The sequence below is a fragment of the Rhinolophus sinicus genome, chromosome 9, assembly GCF_057876585.1.
Source record: "Rhinolophus sinicus isolate RSI-liver-muscle chromosome 9, RSI-T2T, whole genome shotgun sequence".
NCBI lineage: Eukaryota > Metazoa > Chordata > Mammalia > Chiroptera > Rhinolophidae > Rhinolophus > Rhinolophus sinicus.
The window spans coordinates 3506434-3529150 of record NC_142509.1 but is presented as its reverse complement, the minus strand read 5'-3'; positions in this window follow the sequence as shown (position 1 = coordinate 3529150).

Genomic DNA, 22717 nt, shown 5'->3' with positions numbered 1-22717 from the left:
TGTCATTATTTCACTGTTTCTGAGACTTAGAGATTCCTGTGGATTTCTTACATTTGTTCCATCTTTTCATGGTTTAACAATAAATTACCTCATTCTAATATTATCACAGTAATTTAATGATGGTAACATGTTGTGTTTCTCTGGTTCATTTGTCTCTTAATTTGATTGCAAAAGTCATGTGTGAGCACTCATCACTTGTTATATGTGTACTTATTGTATGAAGTGCATAATGTATTAGTACTATCATGTATTATGACATTATAACACACACTAGTCTGGCATTTGAAATTAAGGGCAGTCTTATGGGGGACTATGCCCCTTAACTTGGGGGTTATGTGATAACTGAGGGTAGTAAGTGTCAGAATTGAGTCTTAGGATTGCAGTACCTTAGTTTCCTCACTGGTAGAATAAGACATAATAGTATTTATGTAATACACTAATCAGACCATTAAATGTATTAGTATGTGCCTCACATTAGGGAAACTTGTTTTTTTATTTTTTAAATAAATTTATTAGGATAACATTGGTTAATAATATTATATAAGTTTCAGGTGTATAATACTATAGTACGACATCTATTGTGTGCTTTCCACCCAATGTCTAGTTTCCTTTTGCCAACATATATTTTCTAAAATTTCTAAAATTTATTATTATTTCTGAATTTCTAATTATTTCTAATATTATTATTTTAATAATATTTAAATAATATTTTATTTATTCTAATATATTATTTCTAATATTTCTAAATTATTTCTAAAATTTCCACTCTTGACTATTATACATGCATTTAGCCGCTGGTCCACTCAGTTTTTGTTTTTCTTGGAAAGACTTTATTTTTCCTTCATATCTAAAGGATAACTTTGCCATACATATATTTCATCACCAAAAAGGATTTATTTGGGAACTTTGCTCAAGAAAAATAAGTAGGGCCAGCCCGATGGCTCAGGAGGTTGGAGCTCCATGCTCCTAACTCCAAAGGCTGTCGGTTCGATTCCCACATGGGCCAGTGGGCTCTCAACCACAAGGTTGCCGGTTCAACTCCGGCAAGGGATGATGGTCTGCGCCCCCTGCAACTGGCAATGGCAACTGGACCTGGAGCTCAGCTGCGCCCTCCACAACTAAGACTGAAAGGACAACAACTTGAAGCTGAACAGCAGCCTCCACAAATAAGATTGAAAGGACAACAACTTGACTTGGGAGAAAAAAAAAAAAAGTCCTACAATTACACACTGTTCCCCAATAAAGTCCTGTTCCCCTTCCCCAATAATAATAATAAAAAAAAAATCTAAAAAAAAAAAAAAGTTAAAAAAAAATTAACTGCTGCAATTTGGTAATGAATGCACATAAAAAGGGATAATTTGTGACAAAAAGAAAACAACATAAAAAGGGACGAGGAAAAGAACTGATGTTTACATGTGAATAAAGCTAAGATGCAAGGAAAAGGATTGTTGTGTGTATGAGAAATTTAACACAAACTTAATGGTAACTACAAAACAAAAATCCAGGCAGTCTTGAAATATGAAAATCAGAGAAAATGAAGAAAAAAAATTATAAAAATCCATCAAATTAATATAAAAGACAGAAACACACACGGAAAGAAACAATGGAGATACAACGCAACCAGAAATAAAGGATAAAATGGCTCTAGGAAGTTCTAATATATCAATAACCACCTTAAATGTAAATGAACTGAACTCACCAATCAAAAGTCACAGAATAGCAAGATAGATTAACAAAATAAAATTGAACTTTATATTGCCTTCAGGAGACTCATCTAACCCCCAAAGACATACACAGGCTCAATATGAAGACATGGAATATGATACTCCAAGAAAATGGCATCTGGAGAAACATGGGTGTGGAAGTACTTTGATCAGACAAAATAGATTTAAAGACAAAAAAAGTAATAAGAAACAAAGATGAGCATTTTATAATGATAAAGGGGGCAATTCATCAGAAGAAATACATTTGTCACTATATATATACATTTGTCAATATATATGCACCCAACCTAGGAAACACCAAAATATATAAAGCAATTACTAACAGACTTAAAGGGACAAACCAACAAAAATAAAGCAACCCAGCACACACAGACATGGCTAGTGACGTGCACACTCTGACCTATGTGCCAAGATGGAGGGGCATTTATGGAAGGTAAAAGGAAAATTAGAACTATAGAGCTTTATTATAAATAGAGTTCTCCCTGCAGGATTCTCATGTGTAGGGTTGTCACAATTACATAGAATACAAGAACTTCCATAAGCCCTAGCTCTTCCCATAGACATTCCTGATTGATTATGCTTAAAGTTCCATTCATCCTCATTCCTCTCTTTTGATTGAGATCTGTCTCTGACAGCATCACTCATCAACAGTCAGGTATTCCAACTTCAGTATTTTTGTCCCTCAGTGTCAGGAAGGACCTCTTTTGGGTATTGTCTCTTATACCAGAGGGAAAGATAAGGTACAACTTGTGTCCAGGATTAACAAGCAATAGGTGCAGGGCTTAATAACAAGAATTCAAACAGAATTAAAAACAACATAGCAACCTAGTCTATATGATGAATTCAAACCAGGAGCTCAAACCTGTAGATAATGAAACAAAGACAATTATTACCTTAGATAGATCAAAGTTCTTGATGACAGATTCAATAACCCTAAACGTTACCCCTTTCATAGTAGGAAATGTGGACAATAGTATATTCCTTCCAAGGAAAAGAGAAAAGTGAAATAATAATTGATAGTAAGAAAAGAGTTGTAAAGAATTCAGTCATTTTGGCAATTCATTTCCTTCAGAAGTCACCGGCTTTAAATTTTGACAGCTTTAGTTTCAGGTCATCAGACTGTGTGCAGTCAGGTTTGGTGATTTCTTTAGGGTGACACATGTATCCAAGAACATACTCCCTCGAGTTTAGCAGCACAGGGGTTAGTCAACAGTATCTGGTAAGGGCTCTTCCAGTGAGGCCGGAAGGAATCCTTTTTTGTGGTGTCTTTTCCAGTAAACAAAATCCCCAGGTTGTAGCATATGGATTTTGAGTTTTTCATTTCCTTGGAGTGCACTGCGAAAAGATTGTTGTACCAAAACATGATTATTTTCAATAGGAGCAATTAAGCTTGTACAACATTGAAGTATGTCTCCTTTCATCAACTGTGGATCAAAAGAAGCAGAAGCTAAATGCATGGGGCGTCCTGTAATTATCTCAAAAGGTGAAAGCTTCTGTGTCCCAAAAGGAGTAGACTTGAGGTTTAAAAAGACTAATGGCAATGCTTTTGGCCACAATATTTGAAGAGTTTTTACAAATTTTTCTTTTTTTTTTTTTTTTTTTTTTTTTTTAAATTAAATTTATTGGGGTGACAATTGTTAGTAAAATTACATAGATTTCAGGTGTACAATTCTGTATTACATCATCTATAAATCCCATTGTGTGTTCATCACCCAGAGTCACTTCTTCCATCACCATATATTCGATCCCCCTTACCCTCACCTCCACCCCCACCCCCCTTACCCTCTGGCAACCACTAAACTATTGTCCGTGTCTATGAGTTTCTGTTTCTCATTTGTTTGTCTTGTTCTTTTGTTGTTTTTGGTTTATATACCACATATCAGTGAAATCACATGGTTCTCTGCTTTTTCTGTCTGACTTGTTTCGCTCAGCATTACTCTCTCAAGATCCATCCATGTTGTCACAAATGTTCCTATATCATCTATTCTTACCGCCGATTAGTATTCCATTGTGTATATATACCACAACTTCTTTATCCATTCATCTATCAAAGGACATTTTGGTTGTTTCCATGTCTTGGCCACCGTAAACAAAGCTGCAATGAACATTGGAGCACACGTGTCTTTATATATAAATGTTTTCAGATTTTTTGGGTAGATACCCAGGAGAGGGATTGCTGGGTCATATGGTAATTCTATTCATAATTTTTTGAGGAACCTCCACACTGCCTTCCATAACAGCTGCACCAGTCTGCATTCCCAACAACAGTGTATGAGGGTTCCTTTTTCTCCACAGCCTCTCCAACACTTGTTACTATTTGTCTTGTTGATGATAGCCATTCTGACTGGGGTGAGGTGATATCTCATTGTGGTTTTTATTTGCATTTCTCTGATGATTAGTGATGCTGAGCATTTTTTCTTATGTCTATTGGCCATTCTATGTCCTCTTTGAAGAAATGTCTATTCAGGTCCTCTGCCCATTTTTTAATCGAATTTTTTGTTTTTGTTGTTGTTGAGTTGTATGAGTTCCTTATATATTTTGGATATTAGCCCCTCATCAGAGGCATTGTTTGCAAATATCTTCTCCCATTTCATTGGCTGCCTCTTTATTTTGTCGATGGTTTCTTTTGCTGTGCAGAAGCTGTTTAGTTTGTCATAGTCCCATTCATTTGTTTTAGCTTTTACTTCCCTGGCCTTTGAAGTCAAATTCATAAAATTCTTCTTGAACCCAACGTCCATAAGTTTAGTACCTATGTTTTTTTCCCTGCTGTTTTTTCCCCTGCTGTTTATTGTTTCAGGTCTTCTGTTTAGGTCTTTGATCCATTTTGAGTTAATTTGGTACACGGTGACCGATAAGAGCTTTAGTTTTATTCTTTTGCATATGGCTTTCCAATTCTCCCAGCACTGTTTATTGAGAAGGTTGTCTTTTCTCTAGTGTATGTTTTTGGGTTCTTTATTGAAAATTATCTGTCTTATTTATGTGGGTTTATTTCTGGATTCTCAATTCTATTCCATTGGTCTGTGTGTCTGCTTTTCTGTCAAAACCATGCTGTTTTTATTATTGTTGCCCTGTAGTACAAGCTGAAGTCAGGAAGTGTGATACCTCCATTATTGTTCTTTTTTCTTAAGATTGCTTTGGCTATTCGGGGTCTTTTGTTGTTCCATACAAATCTGATGATTTTTTGTTCTATTTCTTTAAAAAATGCCATTGGACTTTTGATGGGGATTGCATTGCTTTGGGTAATATGGCCACTTTAATTATGTTGATTCTTCCAATCCATGAACATGGAATGTCTTCCCATTTCTTTGTGTCTTCTTCAATGTCTTTTAAAAATGTGTTATAGTTTTCAGTGTATAGGTCTTTCACATTTTTGGTTAAGTTTAGTCCTAGGTATTTATTCTTTTTGTTGCAATTGCAAAAATGATTTTTTTTAAATTTCTTTTTCTGAAATTTCATTGTTAGTAAATAGAAATGCAATGGATTTTTGTACATTGATTTTGTAGCAAGCAACTTTACTGTATTCGTTGATTGTTTCTAATAACTTTTTGGTGGAGTCTTTGGGACCTTATATGTATAGCATCATGTCATTTGCAAAGAGTGACAATTTAACTTCTTCATTGCTAATTCAGATGCCTTTTATTTCTTTCTCTTCCCTGATTGCTCTGGCTAGAACTGAAGGAAGCATTCATAGTAAAACTATAAGCAAGATTATTTCCTTTAGCTTCCAGTGAGTCAAGTTTAGAATGTCCTATAATCTTAACAATAGCTAAAACATCAGGGAAAAGTATAGCATCTAATAATTCCTGAACATATGGACCATTTTTAAATTTATATCCATTTGACGTGAGGAAACCACATTGCTCCCATTTTCCTAGCTATATTATCATTGGCTGATGGTTCCTCTCTTTAAATATTTTCAATATTTTCTTCCACTCTCTCCTGACTTGTAATGTTGCTGTTGAAAAATCTGATTTTCTAGTGGGGTTTCCTTTATAGGTTACATGTTTGTCTCCTCACTGCCTTGAGAATTATTACTTTGTCATTCACCATTTTAATATAATGTGTCATGGAGGAGGTAGTTTGCATTGAGATAATTAGGTGTTTTGTTAATTTCTTGGATTCTAGCATCCAGCCTTTTCCACAGGTTTGGAAAGTTCTCATCAATTATTTATTTGATTAGGCTCTTTGTTCCCTTCTCCCTTTCTTCTCCTTCTGGTATACTCATTATTCTTATATTGCTCTTTCTAATGAGGTCACATTGTTCTCATAGAGTTCTTTCATTTTGTTTTACACTCTTAGTTCTCTTCTCTTTTTCCTCCTGGGTCATTTCCGGTTTTCATCTTTGAACTCATTAATTCTCTCTTCTGTCTGGTCTCCTCTATTTCCATTGCTCTCTAATGCATTCTTCACTTCTTTTACTGAATTATTCAGCTCCAGGATTTTTGTTTGGTTCTTTTTTGTAATTTCAATCTCTTTAGTAAGGCACTCCTTTTGTTCATTAATGTTATTTATGAGCTCATTGAACTGCCTTTGTGATTTTTTTTCTATCTTGTTGATTTACTTCATAACTGCAACCTTAAGTTATGTCATTTCAATTGCAGTCTTCCATGATTTTGAGTTTGATTTATGGAGACTTTTCATTTTCTTTCTGTTCTCCTATGTTACATTGGTTGTTCACAGTATTGATGGAATTCTTCTCTGCTTGTCAATTTGAGGTACTGAACACTTTTCTTGTTTAGATACTATTTTGCTCTTAACAATTTATCGTTATAAATAGGATTCTTTCTTATGTTTTCCAGTAGCTAGCACTATAGAGCAACCTTTTGTTTTCTCTTCCACTCACTGTTTGTGCCCTTGTGGTGATAATGGAGTGGTACAGGTGCACTTGAGGAAAATGCCATGTGCCCTCGCAGCGGGAGGTGTCCCCTCTGTACCTGGTTACCTCAGTTACAGGGCACCACAGCTGTGGTGGGGAAATGAGGCAGGTAGTGGGAGCCAGGTTTACAGACTCCCAGCACTTCACCCTCGTTTCTATGGCCACTGGTCCTGCTGTGCTGTTTGATGCTTCTCAGCCGCCTCTACTGGTCTCTGCTGGGATGTATGGTAAAAGGAAGCAAGTTCAAGATTTTGTGGGTCTGACTCCTTGCCAGCAATAGTTGCCATTCTCTCTGTGCTGTTTAAGGCATATTAGCACCTCTACTAGGCTCTGATGTGATGGAGAGGACAAAGGCAGCTGCATTTTCCCAGGAAGACACTGCTTCTCTTGCACTCCAGGCCATAGTGTGAGGGCTTCAGATCAACTTCTTCACCACACTGCACTCACTGGGGCCACACTAAATGCTAAACTGCATCTATGGCCACCATCCCTGTCCTTCCCCCCACCCTGCCCTCCCTACTTATTCCAATATGCCCATCTTAGGTTGTACCAAGTTGTGAAACTCTCAGGTATGCTAATGTATTGGTCAGGGAATCCTTTGTTGAGTTATAGTTGTCTGACTTGTTGTAAATTTAAGGGGAAAGAAAAGAAGTCTTCTCACTCCATCATGTTGCTGACATCACTCTTAGATATTGCTTGAATGCGTCTTAGATATTGTTTGATGCATCTCAGTTGCCTCTACTGGTCTCTGCTGGGATAGGTGGTAAAAGGAAGCAAGTTCAATATTTTGGGGTCTGACTCCTTGCCAGCAATAGTTGCCATTCTCTCTTCCAAAATTAACATATAAACAAAATCACAAAGCAACTCCTTTTCAGTTCTAAATTTTATCTAGGGGAAGGAGGTGAAAATATTAAGGGAAATTTGAAGAGTGGAGCAATACAAGAAATTCCCTAGCAGGGAATAAAACATATAATGCTAATACATTAAAAATAGTGTGGCACTAATGACAAATTACAATAATCACATAGAATAGACTCTACAGACAGGCAAATATATTTATTTTTGGTGTATTTATTTATTTATTTATTTATTTATTTATTTTTAATGAGACAAGCATAGCAAAGTTTATTGTGAACCCCAAAGTTCTATAATTTCATAACAAGGTTGACAAAATGCATAAGAAAAGTATAAATAGGAGTGACATGAGTAGCATGGTGGTGTGAAAAGAGCTCCCCTAAGTTACAAGTCTGACAACTCTAATTCAACAAAGGATTCCCTGCTTATGACACAAACATGTCTGAGAGATATGTGCTTTGAGACATCTGACATGGGTATTTTGGAGTGACCAGGAGTGGAAGGATGGGAAAGACAGACATGAGTGTCACAGATACAGTGTGGCACTCGCAGTGGCCCCCACTGTCCAGGTCGTAATGAAACATTTGATTGCAGTAATCACACAGCAACCCAGAGAAGACCAGAGGGGTGGAGGCAGCATTCTGGCCTGAGTGGACAGTACTCATTGTGGCAAAGCGAACAGACAGAAGTGGAGATGCAGTTCAAACGTGTAATGGCTGTGGCAGAGCAGCCACCATCAACCATCAGGGAAAAAACAAACACATAAATGTGTAATTCCACCCCCTCTCATTCTCTTGTTGCCTGCCTGGCTCCAGCAGTTGTGGTAGCAGTGGAGTTGTCAGATTATAGCCATCACTTGACAGAAGCAACCTTCCATATTGAGTGGCCTGTACAATTGCAGCTAAACCAAGTAGAAAAACAAAGTCACACATGTACAAACCCACTGCCCCCAGCTCACCTTTGCCCCACCCATCATGCTGAAACTGGTGGAGGTAGCTGAGACTCTTTAGAGAATACAGCACAGCCAGCAGCTTCTGGTTGCAGGAAATCAGCACCAGGGAACTTGCAGACCTGAAGTCCCATCGCCTGCCACATTTCACCATGGGGGTGGTGCCCTGAGACTGAGGTGACCAGGTAGAAAACGGGATGTCCACCTCCTCAGGCAATACAGGGCACTTTCTACAGCCATAGCAATACGAAGCCCAAGTAGTGCAGGTAAGAGAAAACAAAAACTTGTGCTATAGCACCATCTACTGGAAAACAAAAGAAAAACCTCTACTTAATAACCTAAATTGTTTTTTAAATAATTGTTTCCTTTTTCTTTTCTTTTTTAATTTATTTTTTAAGTTTATTGGGGTGACAATTGTTAGTAAAATTACATAGATTTCAGGTGTACAATTCTGTATTACATCATCTATAAATCCCATTGTGTGTTCACCACCCAGAGTCAGTTCTCCTTCCATCACCATATATTCGATACCCCTTACCCTCATCTCCCACCCCCCACCCCCCGCCCCCCTTACCCTCTGGCAACCACTAAACTATTGTCTGTGTCTATGAGTCTCTGTTTCTCATTTGTTTGTCTTGTTCTTTTGTTGTTTTTGGTTTATATACCACATATCAGTGAAATCACATGGTTCTCTGCTTTTTCTGTCTGACTTATCATTAAAACAACCAAAATGTCCTTCGATAGATGAATGGATAAAGAAGTTGTGGTATATATACACAATGGAATACTATTCGGTGGTAAGAAAAGATGATATAGGAACATTTGTGACAACATGGATGGATCTTGAGAGCGTAATGCTGAAAGAAATATTTTTCAATTACAGTTGACATACAATATTATATTAGTTTCAGGTGTACAACATAGTGATTAGATATTTATATAACTTAGGAGGTGATCACCCTGATAAATATAGTACCCATCTGGCACCATACGTAGTTATTATAATATTATTGACTATGTTCCCTGTGCTGTACTTTATATCCCCATGACTATTTTTAAAAATTATAGTTGACATTCAATATTATTTTATATTAGTTTCAGGTGTACAGCATAGTGGTTAGACATTTATATAATTTATGAAGTGATCCCCCTGATACATCTAGTACCCATCTGACACTGCATAGTTTTTACAATATTACTGATTATATTCCTCATAATTTATATCCCTGTGACTACTTTGTAATTGCCAATTTGTACTTCTTAATCCCTTCTGCTTTATCACCCCTCCCCACAACCCGCCTTTCATCTGGCAACCATCAGTTTGTTCTCTGTATCGATGAGTTTTGTTTTTCTGTTTTTTGTTTTTTTTAGATTCCACATATACATGAAATCATGGCATTTATCTTTCTCTGTCTGACTTACTCCACTCAACACAATACCCACTAGGTCTAACTATGGTGTTGCAGATGGCAAAATTTCATTCTGTTTTATGGCTGAGTAATATACCATTGTACATGTGGACCACCTACTCTATCCATTCATCCATTGATGGAGACCAAAGTTGCCTCCATATATTGGCTATTGTAAATAATGTTTCAATGAACATATGGACACCTATGTGGAGACATGTTTCTTTGTCTTCCCATTTTGGCTGCCTCCCTGTGTATGTTTCAGTGTATTAGGGAGGACTGCTATGCCTTCCAGTCTTAGTAGGGTAGCCTTATGTAGTAGATGTCATATGAGGCCCAGTCCCACATTGTTCATGGTCACAAGAGCCAGGTGCTCCAGGGGTGTCCCTTGTGTAAAACGTGTGTACCCTCCTGTTGTAGTTGAGCCTTTGCTGCTGTTTGCACAGAATGGAGAGGGACTGAACCTCGGGTTGATGGGTTTGAGGACTAGATGTGACTACAGTGCAGGAACTGTTATACAGGGCCTGACCCTATGGAACAGGATTCGCTTTAGCAGGGCTCTGGTCCCTGCCCGTCTGTCCTTGGGGTGTGTCGCCTGTGGAGGCATCTGTGTGGTGCTCCGACTTGACCTGAATTTGCGCACTAAGTGTGCCAGCCCTAGATCCTCCTGGGAGAGACCCCATCACAACCAAATTCTGCCATAGCCTGTGGCCTGCCTGGGGACACCTGGTGTGAATCACAAAGCAATCTGCACATGGTAGCCACCTGGCCTGGACTTACAGGTGTCCGGGAGAAACCAAGCCACAAATTGAGGCAAGGTGCTGCTAGTGCCAGACTTGGGGTTTCTCACCACCATGTACAGGGCATGATGAGGCCAGATGTTGCTTGTTTGGGTTTTGTGAATCTTTAAATGATTTTAGGAAAGTCCACAACATGAGTCAAGACAGGCCATTTGCATGGAAAAGCCACTGGAAATGGCATTGGTGGGCCCACAAGTTAGGATGGGTGGGGTCTTAGGGAATTACCAGTGTGTGGAAAACAGTGTTAGTCAGGTTGATGGAGACTCAGAAATGGAGCCGCCTGCATCTGCACGCTGGGAGTGGGGAGGGCTCAACAAAGAAAGAGTCAATTCTTCCAGCATTCCTCTGTCTGGAAGAAAGCTGCCCCTCCAGTCCTTGCCCTAAATCCAGACAATTCAGTTCCTCTCCTTACGTCCCTGTCACTTTTCAAGCTGCTGCCTCAGTGCTGGAGCTCAGAGTGAGTTAGTCCATTAGCAAGTAAGTTTACGCACAGGCCCTTCAAGAGAGACTCCATTATCACTCAGCTACAATCGCCGCTGGTTTCCACAGACACAAGTTGTGGGGACTTCGTTTCCCACCACCGGGACCCTGGGCTGGGCAGCCTAGTGTGGGGCTGGTACCCCTTGCTCCTCATTCTTTTGCACGTGGCTATCCAATTTTCCCAGCACCATTCATTAAAGAGGCTTTTTTTTCTCCATTGTGTTTTTAGCTCCTTTGTAAAAAATTATCTGCCCATATATATGGGGGTTTATTTCTGGGTTCTCAATTCTATTCCATTGGTCTGAGGGTGTGTTTTTCTGCCAATACCATGCTGTTTTGATTATTGTTGCTTTGTACAATAAATTGAAGTCAGGAGGTATAATATATCCAGGCTTGTTCTTTTTTCTCAGAATTGCTTTGGCTATTCAAGGTCTTTTGTGATTACATACAAATCAGATTTTTTTTTGTTCTATTTCTTTAAAAAATGCTATTTGGACTATGATAGGGATTACATTAAATCTGTATATTGTTTTGGGTAATATGGCCATTTTAACTATTCTAATTCTTCCAATCCATGAACATGGAATATCTTCCCATTTTTTTTGTGTCTTCTTCAGTTTCTTTTAATAATATCTTGTAGTTTTCAGTGTATAGAGCCTTCACATCCATTGTTAAGGTATTTTATTCTTTTTGTTGCAACTGGAAAAGGAATTATTTTTCATTTCTTTTTCTGGAATGTCATTGTTAGTATATAAGAATGCAATGGATTTTTGTACATTGATTTTGCATCCTGCAACTTTACTGTATATGTTTATTGTTTCTAATAGTTTTTCAGTGAATCTTTGGTGTTTTCTATATAAAGAATCATATCGAGATGTCACCAAATGGTGGCGTGAGGTGAGCCTCTGTAAATCTTCCCTGGAATTTACAACTAATCAAACAACAATAACTCCACAAAGGACTCCCTGCACAGCAGGTTGGCAAGACGAAGAGGCCCACTACTGAATTCACCTAAAGGTGGGCGAATTGCGTGAGCGGGGGAGGAGGGAAGGGAGAAGAGCAGAGACGGAGCCGCGTGGGCGCAGGACGCAGACCTAGCTCAGTGCTCTGAGCTTGCTGCATCCAGGAACTACTGCAGCTGCGTGAGAGGGAAGAACTCACACTGCTAGTGCTCTGTTTATGGCCCACAGGGCTGAGGGGGCAGCATATAACACGGATGAACCCAACGCTCATGGCAGAGACCTCGGAGAAAAGACTGAGGGAAGAAGACTGAAAAGGGTGGTTTAAGCCCTCACTGCGGAGCAGAGAACGGAAGCCTTAGGCACTGAGACTAGCCGCCCCCTCCCACTCTCCCACAGCTAACCCGGCCCCCATCTGCCAGGTGCTACAAGAGGAACAGTAGCAGTGTCAGATCAAAAGAACAGAATATTTGCAGTTCTGAGAACTGTGGACTGCAGACATGGATTGGCAGCCCAACTAGTTCTGGCAAAGGGGAGAGAACTGTGGAAGCAGGACCGGCTGGGGTGGTGGTCGCTGCCATTCCTCTGAGTCACCTCTCACAAATCACCATGCCCCTAGACCCACCTATCTGGGCGGATCCCTGCAGGAATAAACAGAACTGCTGAAATATACGGGATCTGAATCTGGTGCATTAAGAGCTTTGGAACTTTAAAAGCTCTCTGCATACCACACGGACACTGCACCCTGTGACCCAGGTGAACTGTTAACAGAGGAGAAGCTCGTCTCCCAGGGAATCCCTCAATTGTGTGAGAAGCTGGAATAGCGCAGAAAAAACATAGCACTACCATGTGAGAGAGAATAAAAGGCTACAGTCAGAGAGAAAATAAAGCATTCTACCAACAAGTGCTGGAAAACAAAAGAAAGAACTCTTCCTATAAACCTATTGCACAAGCCACTCCTGGAGATGTCTAGGGAGATAAATAATAAATCAGTAATTGCCATGAATAACCAAGGGAACAAGACAGTTCAGAAAGAAAGTGAAAGGTCTCCAGAAAAGGAACTTAAAGACATGGAAATATGTGATTTAAATGACAGAAAATTCAAGATTGCAGTTCTGAAAAAACTCAACGAGATGCAAGAAAACACAGAAAGGCAGTTTAATGAACTCAGAAACACAATCAAAGGACAGCATGAGCATTTACGAAAGAGTTTGAAATTTAAAAAAATAACCCAATAGAATTTCTGGAGATTAAGATCAATAGAAGAAATTAAGAATGAAATAACCAGCTTAGGTAGTAGAATTGACCAGATGGAGGAAAGAATCAGTGACATCGAAGATAGAAACCTGGAAATGACACAGATGGAAGAAGAAAGAGACTTGAGACTTAAAAGAAATGAAAGAACTCTACAAGAACTTTCTGACTTAAGAATAATAAGCGTACAAGAAGGAGAAGAAAGAGAGAAGGGAACAGAGAATATATTCAAACAAATTGTCGATGAGAACTTCTGAAACTTTGGAACAGAACTGGATCCTCGAATCCAAGAAGCAAATAGAACACCTAGTTACCTCAATCCCAACAGACCTTCTCCAAGGCACATTGTATTGAAGCTGTCTAAAATCAACAACAAACAAAGAATCCTCAAGGCATCCAGGGAAAAGAAGACGGTAACTTACAAAGGAAAGACCATTAGATTATCATCAGATATTTCAGCAGAAATTATACAAGCCAGGAGGGAGTGGAAACAAATATTCAAACTGTTGAAAGAGAAAAATTATGAGCCAAGAATAATATATCCAGCAAAGATATCCTTTAGATATGAAGAAGGAATAAAGACCTTTCCAGACATACAGAAGCTGAGGGAATTTTCTAATACTCGACCTGCACTACAAGAAATACTAAAGGAGGCTGTTCGACCACCATCAACAGGGGCAATTTGTGGCAATCGAAACAAAAAAGGGGTAGAGTAAAGGCCTGAAACGGAATATGGGAATGGAGAAAGTAAGCATGCTGAAGAAAACAGAATAATCTAAATATCAAACTTTCTTTTACATAAACTTAAGGGTAAACACTCAAAATAAATCCAGAATTGAAATATATACTGAAATAAAAGAAGAAACAGAGGGAAACATCATAGAATACCACCACACAGAAATAATAGACAACAACAAAAAGGCAAAGAAACAATGGAGACACAGCCTTACCAGAAAACTAAAGATAGAATGACAGGAAATCCTCACATATCAATAATCACCCTAAATGTCAATGGACTGAACTAACCAACAAAAAGGCACAGAAAAGCAGATTGGATCAAAAAACTAAACCCAACCATATGCTGTCTCCAAGAGACACATCTCAGCTACAAGGACAAGCATAGACTCAAAGTGAAAGGGTGGAAATTGACACTGCAAGCAAATGGTACCCAGAGAAAATCAGGTGTAGCCATAATGATATCAGATGAAACAGACTTCAAGGCTAAAAAGATAACAAAGACAAAGATGGACATTTCATAATGGTGAAGGGGACTGTACAACAAGAAGACATAACAGTCATCAATATTTATGCCCCCAATCAGGGAGCACCGAAATACACCAAGCAACTACTAACAGAACTAAAGGGAGAAATTGACCAAAACACAATTATACTAGGGGACTTAAATACATCATTGACAGCTATGGATAGATCATCCAAACAGAAAATAAATAACAAAACAGTAGCCCTAAATGACACATTAGATGAAATGGACATAATTGACATTTATAGAGCACTTCATACTAAAACATCAGACTATACATTCTTTTCTAGTGTACACGGAACATTCTCAAGGATAGACCATATATTGGGACATAAAATCAGTCTCATCAAATTTAAGAAGATTGAAATCATACCATGCATATTCTCTGATCACAAGGCTTTGAAATTGGATATCAACTGTAAAAAGAAAGCGGGGAATAACACAAATAAATGGAGATTAAAGAACATACTTTTAAAGAAGGACTGGGTCAAAGAAGAAATTAGAGGAGAGATCAAAAGATACATAGAAACAAATGACAATGAAAATACATCCTACCAAAATTTTTGGGATGCAGCGAAAGCAGCTTTAAGAGGGAAATTTATCTCATTACAGGCCTATCTGAAGAAACAAGAAAACTCCCAAATAAATAACCTCATGTTACACCCTAAAGAATAGAAAAAGAAGAAAAAGTAAAACCCAAGGTCAGCAGAAGAAAGGAAATAACAAAAATTAGAGCAGAAATAAATGAAATAGAGAACAAAAAGACAATAGAAAAAATTAATATGACAAAGAGCTGGTTCTTTGAAAAGATTAACAAAATTGACAAACCCTTGGCTAGACTTACTACGATAAAAAGAGAGAAGACACTGATTAACAAAATCAGAAACGTAAAAGGGGAAGTTATCACGCACACCACAGAAATACAAAGGATCATCCAAGAATACTATGAAGGACTATATGCCACCAAATTCAACAACCTAGAAGAAATGGACAAGTTCTTAGAAACATATAGCCTTCCAAGGCTGAACCATGAAGAACTGGAAAATCTAAACAGACCGATCTCCAGTAACGAAATGGAATCAGTCATCCAAAACCTTCCCAAAAGCAAAAGTCCGGGACCAGATGGCTTCACTAGTGAATTCTACCAAACCTTCAAAGAGGATCTAATACCAATTCTGCACAAACTCTTCCAAAAAATTGAAGAAGAGACAGTACTCCCTAACTCATTTTATGAGGCCAACATTACCCTGATACCAAAACCTGGTAAGGACAGCACAAAAAAAGAAAACTACAGACCAATATCTCTGATGAATACCGATGCAAAAATCCTAAATAAAATTCTAGCAAATCGAATACAACAATGCAGTAAAAAGATTATTCATCACGACCAAGTGGGGTTCATCCCCGGGGCACAAGGATGGTTCAACATACGCAAATCTATCAATGTGATACATCACATAAACAAAATAAAGGACAAAAATCATATGATTATATCAATTGATGCCGAAAAAGCATTTGACAAGATACAACATCCATTTATGATTAAAACACTTAATAAAATGGGTATAGAAGGAAAATACCTTAACATAATAAAGGCCATATATGACAAACCCTCTGCTAATCTCATAATTAATGGAGAAAAACTGAAGCCCTTTGCTCTACATTCAGGAACACGACAGGGATGTCCCCTATCACCTCTGCTTTTCAACATAGTGTTGGAAGTCCTTGCCAGAGCAATCAGGCAAGAGAAAGAAATAAAAGGCATCCAAATTGGGAATGAAGAAGTTAAATTATCACTCTTTGCAGATGACATGATGCTATATATAGAAAACCCTAAAGACTCCACCAAAAAGCTATTAGAAACAATCAACGAATACAGTAAAGTTGCCGGCTACAAAATCAACGCACAAAAGTCCATTGCCTTCCTATATACTAACAATGAAATCTCAGAAAAAGAAATACAAAAAACAATTCCTTTTGCAATTGCAGCAAAAAGAATAAAATACCTAGGAATAAACTTAACCAAGGATGTGAAAGACCTATATGCTGAAAACTATAAGACTTTTTTGAAAGAAATTGAAGAAGACACAAAGAAATGGAAAGACATTCCGTGCTCATGGATTGGAAGAATCAACATAGTTAAAATGGCCATATTACCCAAAGAAATATACAGATTCAATGCAATCCCCATCAAAATCCCAATGGCATATTTTAAAGAAATAGAACAAAAAATCGTCAGATTTGTTTGGAACCACAAAAGACCCCAAATAGCCAAAGCAATCTTAAGAAAAAAGAACAATAATGGAGGTATCACACTTCCTGACTTTGGCTTGTACTACAGGGCTACAGTAATCAAAACAGCATGGTATTGGCAGAAAAACAGACACATAGACCAATGGAATAGAATTGAGAACCCAGAAATAAAACCACATAAATATGGACAGATAATTTTTGACAAAGAAGCTAAAAACATACAATGGAGCAAAGACAGCCTCTTCAATAAATGGTGCTGGGAGAATTGGATAGCCACGTGCAAAAGAATGAAACTGGACTGCTATTTGTCACCATGTACCAAAGTTAATTCAAAATGGATCAAAGACTTAAGCATAAGACCTGACACAATAAACTGCGTAGAAGAAAACATAGGTACTAAACTTATGGACCTTGGGTTCAAAGAGCATTTTATGAACTTGACTCCAAAGGCAATGGAAGTAAAAGCTAAAAAAAATGAATGGGACTATATGAAACTTAAAAGCTTCTGCACAGCAAAAGAAACCATTGACAAAATAAAGAGGCCACCAGCTGAATGGGAGAAGATTTTTGAAACAGTGCCTCCGATAAGGGGCTAGTATCCAGAATATTCAAGGAACTCATGCAACTCAACAACAAAAAAACAAACAATTTAATTGAAAAATGGGCAGAGGACTTGAAGAAACATTTCTCCAAAGAGGACATACAAATTGCAAATAGACATAAGTAAAAATGCTCAACATCACTAATCATCAGAGATATGCAAATCAAAACCACAATGAGATATCACCTCACTCCCATCAGAATGGCTATCATCAACAAGACAAATAATAACAAATGTTGGAGAGGCTGTGGAGAAAAAGGAACCCTCATACACTGTTGGTGGGAATGCAGACTGGTGCAGCCGTTATGGAAGGCAGTGTGGAGGTTCCTCAAAGAATTACGAATAGAATTGCCATATGACCCAGCAATCCCTCTCCTGGGTATCTACCCAAAAAATCTGAAAACATTTAGAGATAAAGACATGTGTGCTCCAATGTTCATTGCAGCTTTGTTTACGGTGGCCAAGACATGGAAACAACCAAAATGTCCTTCGATAGATGAATGGATAAAGAAGTTGTGGTATATATACACAATGGAATACTATTCGGCAGTAAGAAAAGATGATATAGGAACATTTGTAACAACATGGATGGATCTTGAGAGAGTAATGCTGAGCGAAACAAGTCAGACAGAAAAAGCAGAGAACCATGTGATTTCACTGATATGTGGTATATAAACCAAAAACAACAAAAGAACAAGACAAACAAATGAGAAACAGAAACTCATAGACACAGACAATAGTTTAGTGGTTGCCAGAGGGTAAGGGGGGTGGGGGGTGGGAGATGAGGGCAAGGGGGATCAAATATATGGTGATGGAAGGAGAACTGACTCTGGATGATGAACACACAATGGGATTTATAGATGATGTAATACAGAATTGTACACCTGAAATCTATGTAATTTTACTAAAAATTGTCACCCCAATAAATTTAATAAAATGAAATTAAAAAAAAAAAAGGAAAATAAATAACGAAATAGCAGCCCTAAATGACGCATTAGATGAAATGGACATAATTGACATTTATAGAGCACTTCATCCTAAAACATCAGACTATACATTCTTTTCTAGTGTACATGGAACATTCTCAAGGATAGACCATATATTGGGACATAAAATCAGCCTCAGCAAATTTAAGAAGATGGAAATCATACCAAGCATATTCTCTGATCACAAGGCTGTGAAATTGGATATCAACTGCAAAGGGAGCAGAAAAAAGCACAAATACCTGGAGATTAAACAACATACTTTTAAAGACCAACCGGGTCAAAGGAGAAGTTAGAGGAGAGATCAAAAGATACATAGAAGCAAATGACAATGAAAATACATCCTACCAAAATTTTGGGATGCAGCGAAAGCAGTTTTAAGAGGGAAATTTATATCATTACAGGCCTATCTCAAGAAACAAGAAAACTCCCAAATAAATAACCTCATGTTACACCTTAAAGACCTAGAAAAAGAAGAACAAGTGAAACCCAAATTCAGCAGAAGAAAGGAAATAACAAAAATTAGAGGAGAACTAAATGAAATAGAGAACAAAGAGACAATAGAAAAACTTAATGTGACAAAGAGCTGGTTCTTTGTAAAGATTAACAAAATTGAGAAGCCATTTGCTAGACTCAGTAAGACAAAAAGAGAGAAGACACTAATTAACAAAATCCGAAACAAAAAAGGGGAAGTTATCACGGACACCACAGAAATACAAAGGATCATCCAAGAATACTATGAAGGACTATATGCCGCCAAATTCAATAACCTAGAAGAAATGGACAAGTTCTTAGAAACATATAGCCTTCCAAGGCTGAACCATGAACAACTGGACAATCTAAACAGACCGAGCACCAGTAACGAAATGGAATCAGTCATCCAAAACCTTCCCAAAAGCAAAAGTCCGGGACCAGATGGCTTCACTAGTGAATTCTACCAAACCTTCAAAGAGGATCTAATACCAATCCTGCTCAAACTCTTCCAAAAACTTGAAGAAGAGACAGTACTCCCTAACTCATTTTATGAGGCCAACATTGCCCTGATACCAAAACCTGGTAAGGATAACACAAAAACAGAAAACTACAGACCAATATTTCTGATGAATACAGAGGCAAGAATCCTAAACAAAATTCTAGCAAATTGAATGCAACAATGCATTAAAAAGATTACTCATCACGACCAAGTGGGGTTCATCCCCGGGGCACAAGGATGGTTCAACATCCGCAAATCCATCAATGTGATACATCACATAAAGAAAATAAAGGACAAAAATCATATGATTATATCAATTGATGCAGAAAAAGCATTTGACAAGATGCAACATCCATTTATGATTAAAACACTTAATAAAATGGGTATAGAAGGAAAATACCTTAACATAATAAAGGCCATACATGACAAACCCTCAGCTAATCTCATAACTAACAGTGAAAAATTGAATCCCTTTGCTCTGCGTTCAGGTCCATGACAGGGCTGTCCCCTATCACCTATGCTTTTCAACATAGTAATGGAAATCCTCCCCAGAGCAATCAGGCAAGAGAAAGAAATAAAAGGCATCCAAATTGGGAATGAAGAAGTTAAATTGTCACTCTTTGCAGATGACATGATGCTATATATAGAAAACCCTAACACTCCACCAAAAAGGTATTAGAAACAATCAAGGAATACAGTAATGTGGCCAGCTAAAAAAAATCAATGTACATAAGTCCATTGCATTCCTATATACTAACAATGAAATCTCAGAAAAAGAAATTAAAAAAACCATTCGTTTTGCAATTGCAGCAAAAAGAATAAAATACCTAGGAATAAACTTAACCAAGGATGTGAAAGACCTATATGTTGAAAACCACAAGAGATTTTTAAAATAAATTGAAGAAGACACAAAGAAATGGAAAGACATTCCATGCTCATGGATTGGAAGAATCAACATAGTTAAAATGGCCATATTACCCAAAGCAATATTTAGATTCAATAAAATCCCCATCAAAATCCAATGGCATTGTTTAAAGAACTGGAACAAAAAATTATCAAATTTGTTTGGAACCACAAAAGACCCTCAATAGCCAAAGCAATCTTAAGAAAAAAGAAGAATGTGGAGGTATCACACTCTCTGACTTTAGCTTGTACTACAGGGTTACAATAATCAAAACAGCATGGTATTGGCAGAAAAACAGACACATAGATCAATGGAATAGAATTGAGAACCCAGAAACAAAACTACATAAATATCGACAGATAATTTTTGACAAAGATGCAAAAAATGTACAGTGGAGAATAGATACCCTCTTCAAGAAATGGTGCTGGGAGAATTGGATAGCCACGTGAAAAGAATGAAACTGGACTGCTATCTGTCACCATGTACCAAAATTAATTCAAAATAGATCAAAGACTTAAGCATAAGACCTGAAACAATAAACTGCATTGAAGAAAACATAGGTACTAAACTTATGGATCTTGGGTTCAAAGATCGTTTTATGAATTTGATTCCAAAGGCAAGGGAAGTAAAAGCTAAAATAATGAATGGGACTATATGAAATTTGAGAGCTTCTGCACCGCAAAAGAAATCATCAACAAAATAAAGAGGCAACCAAGTGAATGGGAGAAGATTTTTGCAAATAGTGCCTCTGATAAGGGGCTAATATCAAAAATATACAAGGAACTCATGGAACTCAACAACAGAAAAACAAACAACCCAATTGAAAAATGGGCAGAGGACCTGAAGAGACATTTCTCCAAAGAGGACATACAAATGGCAAATAGACATATGAAAAAATGCTCAACATCACTAATCATCAGAGAAATGCAAATAAAACCTCAATGAGATATCACCTCACCCCAGTCAAAATGGCTATCATCAACAAGACAAATAGTAACAAGTGTTGGAGAGGCTGTGGAGATAAAGGAACCCTCATACACTGTTGGTGGGAATGCAGACTGGTGCAGCCGTTATGGAAGGCAGTGTGGAGGTTCCTCAGAGAACCATGTGATTTCACTGATATGTGGTATATAAATCAAAAACAACAAAAGAACAAGACAAACAAATGAGAAACAGAAACTCATAGACACAGACAATAGTTTAGTGGTTACCAGAGGGTAAGGGGGGTGGGGGGTGGGAGATGAGGGCAAGGGGGATCAAATATATGGTGATGGAAGGAGAACTGACTCTGGGTGATGAACACACAATGGGATTTATAGATGATGTAATACAGAATTGTACACCTGAAATCTATGTAATTTTACTAACAATTGTCACCCCAAGAAATTTAAAAAATAAATTAAAAAAAGAAAAGAATTACCATATGCAATCCCTCTCCTAGGTATCTACCAAAAAAATCTGAAAACATTTAGCGATAAAGACACGTGTGCTCCAATGTTCATTGCAGCTTTCTTTACAGTAGCCAAGACATGGAAACAACCAAAATGTCCTTCGATAGATGAATGCATAAAGAAGTTGTTGTATATATACCCAATGGAATAGTATTTGGCTATTAGAAAAGTTGAAATAGGACCATTTGTGACAACATGGATGGATCTTGAGATTATAATGCTAAGCAAAATAAGTCAGACAGAAAAAGCAGAGAACCATATGATTTGACTGATATGTAGAGTATAAACTGAAAATAGTAAAAGGACATGACAAACAAATGAGAAACAAAACTCATATACACAGACAATAGTTTATTACTTACCAGAAGGTAAGGAGGGTGAGAGGCAGTAGATGAGGGTAAAGGGGATCAAATATATGGTGATGGAAGGAGAACTGACTCTGGTGGTGAATACACAATGGGATTTATAGATGATGTAATACAGAATTGTACACCTGAAATCTATGTTACTTTACTAACAATTTTCACCCCAATAAATTAAAAAATAAATTAAAATAAAAAAGAAAAAACTAAAAAATAAATAAACATTTGGGATTACATCAAATAAATGTTTTTTTCACAGCAAAGGAAACCTTCAGTAAAACAAAAAGGCAGCCTACTGAATGGGTGAAGATATTTGTCAATAATGCGTCTGTTAATCGGTTAATATCCAAAATTTATAAAACCCTCATTTAACCACACCAAAAAACAAACAAACAAACTACCCAATTAAAAAGTAGGCAGAGGACGTGAAGAGACATTTCTCTAAAGAGTACATGCAGGTGGCCAACAGATATGTGGGAAAATGCTCAACCTCAGTAATCATTAGAGAAATGCAAATGAAAACCACAATGAGATACCACCTCACTCTGGTCAGACAGCCTATCATCAGTAATTCTACAAACAACAAGTGCTGGTGAGGTTGTGGAGAAAAGGGAACACTCACA